This window comes from Homalodisca vitripennis, chromosome X (assembly GCF_021130785.1).
Source record: "Homalodisca vitripennis isolate AUS2020 chromosome X, UT_GWSS_2.1, whole genome shotgun sequence".
NCBI lineage: Eukaryota > Metazoa > Arthropoda > Insecta > Hemiptera > Cicadellidae > Homalodisca > Homalodisca vitripennis.
The window spans coordinates 156,345,436-156,359,426 of record NC_060215.1 but is presented as its reverse complement, the minus strand read 5'-3'; the positions used below and the strand labels follow the sequence as shown (position 1 = coordinate 156,359,426).

At 35.0% G+C, this 13,991-nt stretch overlaps 1 protein-coding gene across 1 annotated transcript in view; it reads right to left on the bottom strand.

Annotated features, from left to right (window-relative positions):
• The window catches only part of LOC124370051 (dopamine receptor 2), a 77,136-nt gene extending 63,785 nt beyond the window's left edge, over positions 1 to 13,351 (bottom strand). Inside the window, exon 1 of the mRNA XM_046828371.1 lies at positions 13,319 to 13,351. The gene's annotated coding sequence lies outside the window, so the exon portion shown is untranslated. The remainder of the gene's footprint in view (positions 1 to 13,318) is intronic.
• Between the last annotated feature and the right edge of the window lie 640 nt (positions 13,352 to 13,991).

The following is a 13,991-nucleotide window of genomic DNA, read 5'->3' as shown; positions in this document are numbered from 1 at the left end:
TTATTTACTTAAACTAGGTTGTTTTCATGCATTAGCTTAGTCATTTACCTAAAAAAGAAATCAGATTGCAGATCTTGAAACGTTGTGTTTTGCTGATTATATTGTATCACTGAACGATGGCATATTTCCGGAAGATTCCTTTTACCTTCACAATCGTTCCGTCGTCAAAACAACTTAAAACAAAGAAATGTCTTCTCGTATCGTTTTTTAGGGCGGAATTGGTTTCGTTTGACCAAATCCACCAAATCGTGGTTTTCGGTATAACTTTATGCCACGTCCACCTGGACTTTCTTACGTCCAGTCCATTACGTCACCCTTAACCCAATAATTTGGAAATAAATTCACTTATGTTAGTGGTACGGATCGTATTTAACGATCCAGAGCATCGAACAAACTGGTTGAATCACCTAGTAATGTACATGATGTGGTCTGAACGGTAACCGAATCGGAATCCAGAGGAAGTATTTTAGGATTGCCTTACGTGGGATATGGTGACGTAGTATTAATGATTGTGGTCGTATTACACGATAAGTACTGCCAAACCTTACAAACGGCACGAGAAGAAGTTATAAGGTAAAGTGTTCTTTACAGTTTTGTTTTAAGGGTGTCTTAATTCGTGTACAATAGTAAAGTATATTTCGGCCACAATAGTTTTAAACAGAATAGGGTACTCATGAATTGTCAGGGATGCATACTAATGCTTTTCAGTTAATTTTTTAGACATCCTTAGATAAACCCATATTTAAATATTGTTCTTTAAACGTAAAATATAATTATATTCATCGTATTGAACGTGATTGTACAGTCTGAGTGTAAAAGTACAAAATAATGCTTACATTTCTATGAATTTTGCTAAAATGAAAAAGAAAATAAGTTATTAAAAATAATTAGCTTTCCAAAATATTTAGATATAAATAGGGTTTTGTCTTTTTGCAATATTTACAATAACTTTACCTCTCGGTTTTGTTCTCTAAATTTAAAATTGTGAATGATCTAAAATACAGTTTATTTATCTAGTGAAAGGGTTAAACTGGCAATACTTCTGCTATCCAACCTGAGCCGCCCGGGCAGTGGCGCGCGCGTCGTGGCGCGTAGGTCCGTGACGGGGCCACGTCGTTTCGGCGGCGTGGTTTAAACCTCGTGGCGTTCTTCCTACGGCGCGGCGCGTTAGCGCGGCTGACCCTGTACTTATCATTAAATACATAATAAGTGTAGTTTTATTGTACCTCGAACACTAATCTAAGTGTGAGAACGTTCCACGGATCTGCCAAACAATGCTCGTTTAGTAATTAAAAGTTTCCGACACGACAAGTATATCTCTACAGAAGTTAAAATATATTAGTTAATATCATGTAAAATTTTAGATGATTATAATATGATGGTATAAAATATTACTTATTAAGAATTTACCATCAGTGTTTAGTTATAAACTCGAGTCTTCCTATAAACGGTTAAAGTCCTAGTTCAGTGTTTAAAGTTTAAAGTAAGCTCTGACGGTCGTTTCCAGTTTCAGGGATAAACGGATTTGTTTTCTGTATAAATAACTCTCTTTTTGTGGCTTTTGAATCTCATTCATCTGCAGTTTCATCATCGCTATTCTAATACACACGGTTTCTAATTTCTTCTAAAATATTGAAGCGAGAAATATTGTTGGCAACGATTAATGTATTGTTAAATTAACTTTATGGATTAATGTAATTAATCTTTATTTTAAATGTAAAAAATTAATTTATAGTATTTTGTTCTTGCAATATGTTTCAACGCTGAATACAATCAGGCTGCTTTAAAAAATAAGACACATTTAAATGCCTCCCTGCAAAGATTTTATCTTTATCCGATATCGAACGGTTCACCACCATATATTGTTTGGTATAAATAATTTATTTCTGAATCTTTCACATTCTCGACGGCGATCTTGGATCCCGCGTGTTTGAACTTACTTATTAGTTAATATTGTAGACATACTGCCATTGTACAGGATTTAGAGCGAATTGTGTATACTAGACGTGCTGCAACCAGGATTAGTTTGTCTTCTTATATTCTCACAGTTTAAGACCTTTAAAAAAAACTACTAATTATGCATGTAATATTAAAAAAGAAAAAATACTTCATATGAATATGCCCAATATTCCAGCATATTAAAATCCCATTGATGTAAAACATGATACGTTGCTTCTTTTTATGAATCAGTAATTAGCAGTAGAGCAGAACCTTCGCTTCATTTCAACCGCTAGATGACCACCGCTAGATAACCACCGCTAGATGACTTCCGTTAGACTACGACCGCTAAATTACCACCGCTAGCTTGCTAAAGCTAGATGACCACCGCTAGGTTACCACAGCCAGATGGTAATCGCCAGATAACCACCGCTAGATTAACAAAGCAAAATGAACACCGCTAGATGACCAATTCAAGATGATCACCGCTAGATTACCACAGGTAATGGCCATCGCTACATTACTAACGGTAGATTATCACCGCTAGATAACCACTACTATATTACTACCGTTAGACTACGGCCGCCAAATTACCACCGCTAGCTTGCTAAAGCTAGATGCCCACCGCTAGATTACCACAGCCAGATGGTAATCGCTAGATGACCACCGCTTGATGAACAAAGCAAGATAACCACCGTTAGATTACCACAGCCAGATGGTATTCGCTAGATGACCACCGCTAGATGAACAAAGCAAGATGACCACCGCTAGATTACCACAGGTAATGGCCATCGCTACATTACTACCGGTAGATTATCACCGCCAGATAACCACCACTAGGTGACTACCGTTAGACTACGACCGCTAAATTACCACCACTAGCTTGATAAAGCTAGATGACCACTACTAGATTACCACAGCTAGATGGCAATCGCTAGATGACCACCGCTAGATGAACAAAGCAAGATGACCACCGCTAGATCACCACAGGTAATGGCCATCGCTACATTACTACCGGTAGATTATCACCGCCAGATAACCACCACTAGGTGACTACCGTTAGACTACGACCGCTAAATTACCACCACTAGCTTGATAAAGCTAGATGACCACCGCTAGATCACCACAGTTAGATGGCAATCGCTAGATGACCACTACTAGATTACCACAGCTAGATGGCAATCGCTAGATGACCACCGCTAGATGAACAAAGCAAGATGACCACCGCTAGATTACCACAGGTAATGGCCATCGCTACATTACTACCGGTAGATTATCACCGCCAGATAACCACCACTAGGTGACTACCGTTAGACTACGACCGCTAAATTACCACCACTAGCTTGATAAAGCTAGATGACCACTACTAGATTACCACAGCTAGATGGCAATCGCTAGATGACCACCGCTAGATGAACAAAGCAAGATGACCACCGCTAGATCACCACAGGTAATGGCCATCGCTACATTACTACCGGTAGATTATCACCGCCAGATAACCACCACTAGGTGACTACCGTTAGACTACGGCCGCCAAATTACCACCGCTAGCTTGCTAAAGCTAGATGCCCACCGCTAGATTACCACAGCCAGATGGTAATCGCTAGATGACCACCGCTTGATAAACAAAGCAAGATAACCACCGTTAGATTACCACAGCCAGATGGTATTCGCTAGATGACCACCGCTAGATGAACAAAGCAAGATGACCACCGCTAGGTTACCACAGGTAATGGCCATCGCTACATTACTACCGGTAGATTATCACCGCCAGATAACCACCACTAGGTGACTACCGTTAGACTAAGACCGCTAAATTACCACCACTAGCTTGATAAAGCTAGATGACCACTACTAGATTACCACAGCTAGATGGCAATCGCTAGATGACCACCGCTAGATGAACAAAGCAAGATGACCACCGCTAGATCACCACAGGTAATGGCCATCGCTACATTACTACCGGTAGATTATCACCGCCAGATAACCACCACTAGGTGACTACCGTTAGACTACGGCCGCCAAATTACCACCGCTAGCTTGCTAAAGCTAGATGCCCACCGCTAGATTACCACAGCCAGATGGTAATCGCTAGATGACCACCGCTTGATAAACAAAGCAAGATAACCACCGTTAGATTACCACAGCCAGATGGTATTCGCTAGATGACCACCGCTAGATGAACAAAGCAAGATGACCACCGCTAGGTTACCACAGGTAATGGCCATCGCTACATTACTACCGGTAGATTATCACCGCCAGATAACCACCACTAGGTGACTACCGTTAGACTACGACCGCTAAATTACCACCACTAGCTTGATAAAGCTAGATGACCACCGCTAGATCACCACAGTTAGATGGCAATCGCTAGATGACCACTGCTAGATGAACAAAACAAGATGACCACCGCTGTATAAACACAACTAGAGGACTACCTCTAGGTGACCAACGCTAGATTGCTACCACTACATTACCACCACTAGATGTCCACAGCTAGATGACCAAAGCTAGATCACCACCGCTAGATTACTACAGCTAGATGACCACCGTTAGACTACTACCGCTAAATTATCACCACTAGCTTGATAAAGCTAGATGACCACCGCTAGATTACCACAGCTAGATGGCAATCGCTAGATGACCACTGCTAGATGAACGAAACAAGATGACCACCGCTGGATAAACATAACTAGAGGACTACCTCTAGGTGACCAACGCTAGATTGCTACCACTACATTACCACCACTAGATGTCCACAGCTAGATGACCAAAGCTAGATCACCACCGCTAGATTACTACAGCTAGATGACCACCGTTAGACTACTACTGCTAAATTACCACCGCTAGCTTTCCAAAGCTAGATGACTACCGCTAGATTACCACAGCTAGATGGCAATCGCTAGATGATCACCGCTAGATAACCACATGCTAAAATACCCAGTGTGATATGACTAGGGATTACACTTTTAGATTACCTTATAGAATTAAGTGCTTAGACGGAATACATACATGTAATAGAATATACCAGTATGTAGTTCAGAGATGGGTAGAAGACGGAGTAGGAGACGAACGAAACACATAGTATCTTTGTGAAATCATAAATCTTTATTTCTGTGTGATCACAGATTACAAAATATAAACAATGTGCCACATGGGATAAATTCTGTTCGTGGCTATAATTTCTATTGGAACATTTTGTGGTCACTAAATAGCTAGGTGTTAGAGGTTCTGGAATAAGAAGAAAAAAATAGCAACAGTACTGAAAAATAAAATACATTTAGAAAATATGTACAGTTAACATAAGTTCGTACTGAGGCTGCAACAGAATAACCAGTCTTAACTTCACCAACTGCCGTAATCGACTACAGAAATACTTTTATATCTTCATTATGTTGACAATTTCTTTTTACTTGTTAATACATTAAAACAAACGGAAAAATAAAAATGAAACCGTGGATTGAAATTTAATTTTAATCAGCCTAAAACGTGTTAATTCAAAATATATTAACATTTTCTTAAATGTATGAAGTGAAAGTTTCGCTTCGTAAACATTTAAATAGTTATACAATACGAGGGAAGAGCAGTTGTAACACAGAGATCGTGCAGTCACGTAGCCATTTGTGATTTCAAACGTACTCGGAGCAAGTTAGTAGCCCATGGAGCTGTTTTTCAATCAATAATCACTACTAACATGGAACATTAACGTCAAAATAACTAACGGATACAGCTATTTTGTCTGACAGTTCGACAAGTGAGAGACCCTCAATAATGTGATCCTCTGTATGCCAGGACACGCGAGAGGGAACGAAGAAGCTGACCAATTAGTGGACCACTTCATCGCTAACAGCGCCTGGATAAGAATGCGGCCCGAGCTGCAAATTCATTAAAAGGAAAGTAAAAGAAAGAGTGATTAGTTGGAAATAGAGGGAGGAAATAAGAAAACAATATTTGTAAGAGAATCCAAAGTTCAGACACGCCAAATAACTATTTGAGAACTATGACCTGAGGCAATCTGAGAGTTTAGTACTAAGCTATGACTATTCGAGGTCCTCTATTTCAAAATATGATGGTAACTATGATGAATAGGAGACACGTCATGGCATACTAGTGGAATATGATGGGGGAGTGAGCTGATATATGGGCTATTAGGTTCCTGAAAGAAGCGGTGTTGGTAGAACTGCTGGAAGTGGGATTTCTTCCGATTAGGAAGGAGCACAATACATTTTTTATGCCTGACAGAACACAATACATTTAGTGAGCATGTATTATTACACATAATACGTGCAAACTATTTTAAAGTATTTTTCAACATTTAACTGAAAAGCCAGAACGACATCAAATGTACGTTACTACAAGCTTTAAATCGAGGTGTTTTCTTAAAGAATAACTTTTCAAAATAAAATCATTTAAATTACATGAATTACCAAATTTAAAATACATGTAAAATCTTTTTGTGTACAAACGTACTTATTTGTTTAGATACAATAAGTGGGAATAGAAAGTAAATACGTCGGAGAAATTAAATACCTGCTGAAGAGTTGACATTCTACTTATCGACGTTCTGTCAAGTTTGACGCGACAAAACATATTGTCATTCTGTCAGCTAACCGTAAAATTAGTTTCATTTTAAGGATAATCTACTTTAAAGCTAATTATATGTTTTTATGGATAAAAAGTTGTTTTTTTTATTTTATAAAAGACAGGTCAATAGATGAGGGTCTTCGTAGTCACTTGTACTTATGGCACTACTTTATTCAAGCCACTAAAAGTATTTGGATTGTATTTTTATTCAAAACTGTATAAAGTACACAGTAAACCGTTTTATTGATTTCTTTATCTAGAAACATGTTTTCTCATTTTACGTAAAAACGAAATTCTTGTAAAAAGGTCACAAGAAATATTCAATAGAAATTATTAATCCTTTGGTTGCGCCGATCTTGTACAACGCAACAAATGTTATATGCTTGCTTATGAGGATAATATAAAGAATCATTCTGAGCTCTTTCTCTTTATAAATCGTTATCTTGTTTAAAGAAAATGCTATTCAGAGTCACACAGTACTAGTAGACCAATACTCCACCTCTTCTATTGTATCTATACATCAAACTAAAGGAAACACATAATACTATGTTGTAAATAACAAATGACTGAGGATTTATATTTTAATTACATAAAAGTAAATGAGTTCAAATAAACCTAGTTACAGGTTGTACTCTAACTAGCCCAGGAGCCTTGAGCCGATCACAAGCACACAATCTAGTCTTTCGTGGAAACCGAAGAGGATCGATATCTCCTGAGAGAGGACTAGTTGTGGTGGGAGGATATCGAGAGTTAAATCAGCGTCAGCCAACCATATGAAGACCGACAATTTGGCTGAACACGGAGACATCCAGTCTCTTATCTCGCTGGCTGAATGTAGTACAACTATCGTTTATATGCCTCACGGTTTGTTTTAAGGGTATTGAGCTAAACAATACGATGGAAGGCAAAATTATAATTTGAGATTTTGAACCTATCGATGCCTCATTTTATCCCCTAGCGGGGACGGCAAACAATATTTTTCTTAGACCAAATTCCTCTGTAAAATTTATGGAAACTAAGTTGCGTTCGTAGTTATTATAGAGCAAATTTGTTTTCAGCTCTCATAATAAACTGTAATTTTGGACAGTAAGAAATATAAAATCTTTTTCTTATTTTGTGTGCAGCGTAGATAACTGCTATACTACGAAACATAAAATAATGTTGTGGTATGTATACAAAGAAATACATTTGTTAAATGTATTTAAAAAAATAAATCATAGTGTATCTAAGCTTTAAAATTGTATTAGGTTAATTTTAAACATATGGCGAACATTTTTTTCCATTGTTTTATTTTTTAATGAAGATTTTGTAACGAGAAACTTGTAGAGACAGGTTCAAAGTGACATTTCATTTGAAGGAATGAACATTTACAGAATTTCCTTAATCAAACTAATCACAAACAATGTTGTGCGGCGCCTACAGCAAAATAAAAATAAATATTAAGGTATTATTCCCGTATAAAAAAATATTTTTTATGAAATTAAAACCCTGTAAAAAACGTTCACTTTCAATTATCAATTAAATTAAATTAATACTGGACAGAATAATTATTAATAAAAATCGGTGAATTCCACAAAAAAATATTAACGATTCCAAATTATTAAATTATTTATATAAATTATAACATAGATTATGTAGTCTTTAATTAAATTAGGGTTAATTTACCAATATATACGAGTAGGAATTTATTTGGTACTAACTTTCCTTGGTGTTTAATCATGAATTCATCTACCACACCCTATTTTCTTATAATAATAAAAATAATTGTACGTTAAAAATAACACTTTACAACAAAATATGTCTGCAAAGGGGCAAAATAAATTCAACAAGTTAATCGGTGTAGAGGTATTGATTCACCGATATCATATGACAGGCTTGTTTATCACTCACTTCTCACCTAGTTCAGCATCGTGTGTAATGAAGCAAATTATTCACTCATCTTTAATTGTTCTCAGCGATATCATATGACAGACTTGTTTGTTACTCACTTCTCACCTAGTTCAGCATCGTGTATAATGAAGCAAATTATTCACTCATCTTTAATTGTTCTCAGCGATATCATATGACAGACTTGTTTGTTACTCACTTCTCATCTTGTTCAGCATCGTGTATAATGAAGCAAATTATTCACTCATCTTTAATTGTCCTAATATTCAATGCTACACAGATCTTCAATTTGGCTTAGTTATTAATTAAACGCTAAATAACAAGATATCAATATTCATTGAAGATGAAATGTTAGAAATGGTCGCGAGATCATAATTTAGTCTCCATAAGGAAGAGTCTCATTATATTCTATTCTCTCATATACTAAAACTTTTACTATTTAACATCAGCAATAACTGTATGATACTTAGTACCTGAATTAGAGAGATCTAAAACGTTTTGTACGTTTACTATTGTATCCTATATTAAATATCTGAAACTATGGTGCCTACACATGAACCCTGGTACATAATTGTGGCATTTATATCAGTTACGTTAACTATTCATTCACTAGAACATATCTTGTTTAATATATTAAGAAAAAATTTAATCTATAATGACAGTAACACAGATAAACTTTGAGTATTTCAGCACGAGATGCACGAGAAACTATTCAGTTATTAAAAAATTAACGATTTTAGTTTCTAGCTTGTACATAACATCGATAGTTTCCCGAGATTACCGTTCTAGTGTAACACACTACCATGGAATACTAACTAACCAAATATATAAGCTCTGGGGAGTACAAATGATAAAAACCTCAAAAATATGGATTTACCTGTGATATCTATCTCCAATTAAGATGGCCATCTATTACATTAATAACAGAAATAGCACATGTAGATCAATCATCCAAATATTGTCTAATGCGATTGTTGCTACAGTATCGATTATCAAAACTCTAACGAATACCTCACTATTTAGCTCGATTTTCCCGACGTTAATTCCCTAGTTTGACACATTTATGTGGAATGTTACTTAAAGATTTTCTTTCGGAATCCTTGCTGGGCTTTTTCGGATTTAACAACACATTTTTAGTCAAATTCAAATGATTTTTGTAAAGTTGATAACTTTTTTATGTAATATTTCTGTGTTCCTCAAATAAGCCTATATAAAAGTTATCAAATGTGACGAAAATGAAATTGTTTATTGCTGCAATTACAAAAAAATCCGAGTTAATACCTATGAGCGGAGTGTTATAGACGTATTGTAGACGTATACAGAATTATTCATTCGTTCGATGATTTATTAATTAGATAGTAATATACTGCTGTTTACTGTTTGTTTCGTAATTATAATTAATTTATATTCCAAAATCGGGGAATCGAGGGTCTACGACCCATAGACTTTTACATTTTGCTTTCCTAAGTACTCTATCTTTTATCCAAGCCCGAGAACCTTTTTATACTTTCCGTTCCTCTGATGTTTGAAACGGCTAATAAATCTTGGTGCTTACACATGAACCTGGAGATCCAGAGTCAGTGAAGTATTACATTTAGATTAATTAATTTGACTAGAATAAAATTCATTAACTATAATTTCAATCCAATCCTAATATTATTATAAATGAAAAAGTGCCTTTGTTTGTTAAGTTTGCTTTCACACGTAAACTATTTTACCGATTGTACTGAAATTTTACATGAATATTCTTTGGGTCCCTGGTATGAATATTCTTTAGGTCCCTGGTATGAATATTCTTTAGGTCCCTGGTATGAATATTCTTTAGGTCCCTGGTATGAATATTCTTTAGGTCCCTGGTATGAATATTCTTTAGGTCCCTGGTATGAATATTCTTTAGGTCCCTGGTATGAATATTCTTTAGGTCCCTGGTATGAATATAGGCATATTCAACAATCCCACGAGGCTACGCCCCACTGGTCTCTAAAGTGTCAAAAAATAACATATTGGTCTCGAAAGTTATTAATTGAAAGAACCTATTATTCGTAATCAACTGTTCCGTGTAAACATGTTTTATGACCACAAAACCAAATATTTAATTAATTTACCTACTATTTTAAATTTATTTACATATATATTGTGAAAGCATAGAGTAACTTGATAGTAAAGACACTTCTTATTTGAATCACTTCTGTAACCGTAGTTGACCGCAGGGTTAGAGAATATCCAAATAAGAAAATTAAAAGTTGTAGTAACTGTGCATTTCTGTAAAATATTAAGTATTAGGTATAAAAAAATAAAGCTAATATCTAACTTTTACTATAAATTTAAAGATATATATATATATATATATATAAGACCAATATAGTTCTCATTTGACAGAACTAGGGAAAGAAGAAAAAATCGGAAATAGAAAGAAAAAATAAGACCGGAGTAAATTTAAATTACAACCGGATAAAGAGACCGGGATTTATCCTGAATTCAGGTATGATATTCACCTTTTGACAAAGTTTTTTGATCGTGGAAACAAGGCAAACACATCACTGGAGTTGTAAATATAATTCAGCCGAAGCACTTATACATGTGTAAAGCCTACAAAATCGCGTACAAAGCCATGAGTATTACAGCCTAGTTAAAAATATTTGATTAATCATAATTACAAAACACAACTATTTATGTTATAAGTTTTATCCATGCAATGATCATTGTATTCCTACTATTTTTGTCCAATTTTGATCGCGGGTCCAATATCTGGTTTAATATGATATTTCTCGTGAAGATTAAATTCGGTAAACCGAATTGAAGATTATTTCGACTGAACTACGCACTTGACTCTTTGATGTGATTACAATACAATATGAGTATGAGCACAATCGTTTATTAATAAACATGTTAAGCAATCAAATGCGTTTCAAGCGAGCAAATATTACAACTGCGTTAATGTACAAGTGGCATGTTACACTTTATTGTGCCAGTATTTGTTTTTAATAACAACTGTTCAATACAATGCGAATTCCTGTTTACAGAAACACTAATATTTAAAGCAAGCTATTATTTTAAATGTTTTGAAATCAAAACTCTCAAGAGCGATCACGCAATTTGGTTTTAGAACATATTTAGTATAATTTTGCTACTCTAAATGTTCTCGACTTATATCTAAGTCCATGCATTTCTGGATTTTTTGTTCTTTAGATCGTTGAAAAAGACCAACATTGGTTTTATTATCTTTAATTTTCGTTTGAGTAAAACGTTGCTAATATTTACTAGCTAAGCAATACGATATACGAGTGCAGTGAAAGCGTCACTAAAGAGAAGAGTGTTCAGATAGAAATACTAATATACAGCCAGGTCAGACTTGGAGAGTAGGATCGGTAGTCCACAGGTGTCGGCGTGGACTCTCTGTCCCACCCTGTGGAAACGTCACGTGGACCTGCGATCCTACAATCGCTTTACAACTATATGATTTAGTTTCGAAGTGTCGCAATATGGTGAACCGCTGGTGTAAGTTTCGTATGCTCTTAATGTTCGGTAAAAGTATATATGGCAAATGTAACATATCTAAATCAGATTAAATAGGTTTTATATGAGTTCTAAAATTAAAAGTCCATAAAATGTTGGATTTTATTTAGCGCTAAAGTTATAAGTGGAAAGATAGCGCTGTCCAAAGATTTTATTATTACCCCCTAGGCGACTTAATGGGTCCGTGGCCCTCCTTACTGTATGCAGAATACGTTGCTATTTCAAGCAAAATTATATATATATAGTCAAATATTTATTTCGGAGACAAAAAGTAGACTTGTATAGCAAACGTCAAGTATATAATAATTTGGACACACAAGCCACATCGAACTCTCCCACTCAGTTTGACACTCACTCTACTCCATTCATAGCCAATTTTTTCCCACCTCAATTCAAGAGTGTCTTCTGATTGTGCGGTCTCCCAGTTAGACGCCATAAATTCGTTCATGCCATAAAACGCATTCCACACTAGGCAGTTTCAAATGCAGTTACAAACGAGTTTTTAATGCTTTAAATTTTTAAATTAATTTGGCAAGCTGTTGATGAGATGAACTCTTGCCTATGAGGGCAAACGTTCATGAACTACCGTCCTGTGTCTCCTGGTTCGGTAAGATTTCTCTGCCTCTTGTCTCGTTCCAGTGAAAATCCCGCCCGTTGCTCAAGGTCCATTTCAACATACAATATGACGTTATTTCTAAAATTTAGAGAGACTTGGCAGAGTAAACAGTTAAAATCTTTGGAAAACGGGGCTTCAAAATTATGATATATATATATATATATATATATATATATCAAAAAAAGATCGTACATTGTAAATAAAACAAATTACTGGTTAATGAATTAACGCAGATTGAAATTATATATATATATATATATATATATATATATATATATATATATATATATATACATAATTTAAAGCTGCGTTCATTCATAAACCAGTAATTGAAAACAAATGTAATACATTGTTTTCTTTAAAATTACAAGTAATGCATCAGTTTAAACAATCTCCAATGCGGCTCTATATTGAGTGGCCTCCAATAGTCTAAGACAGCTGGCTCCTAACCACACTACCGCATCATCTCAGAATGTTAGTATAGGAATCAGTATAATAAATTGTTTAAATTAAACTGTTCCTAATGTTTATGATTATTTTAAAAATTATGCGCTTCACACTGTTAGCCACTTTCCACATGGTGCCGGACAAGTAAATATTTTATCGTCTCAAAGTATTATGAATAACTTTCTTTGAAGTCATGTAACGATTACATAAATACACCATTGAAAAATGTAATCGTTACAAGAATGTTTCAAAATCGAATAATTTGCAATAACAACGAATATCTTACTTAATATTAAAGTTGAAAAGACAAAATAAGTAGTCATTACTCACCTCAGACTGAAATCCCAGCCAGTTCATTGTCTGCAACAAGAAACCTAGTATTAATTGTGAGTTTTGTCACTGAGTATACTCATCGATGTTAATACCAAATGAATATCTAATTTATATTATATGACTATATTCTATAACTAACTAAACTGAAATAAGCAACGCTTTCATAATGAAAATATATTTTTATTTTCAATGTTACTCAAGATTTGATTTCAGATGTTAGATCCTGAACTAAGACAAAAAAAATTGTAAATTGTATTAAGTAACCAACTCCGCAGTGAGGTAAGGTAGATCCTAACTTGTAAGAATTGCTCTCGTACTTCAGCGAAACGTTCAAAATAAGGTACAGATGGAGAAAATCGAATTTGAATATTAAATCCATTCCACTCACAGAAATTCCTGGTTGGAAAAATGAATCACTTAAAGTTAATGCAGTATTAAGTGAATTACGTTTAGTTGATTGCGTTTTCTGAAGAGTATCAGACAAAACTGTACACCTCTTTCTCTTATAAACAACATTTGTACTTATTGTCGCGGCAAAATGTGTAAGAGGTTAAGATTACAAACTCAACTTACCATGTAGTAATACATTTTATTATTATTTAAATCTTTAGGAATTTAGTATTTAAGTTGAAAACTCATCATTACGTTACTTGAATATCTACGAAAGTAA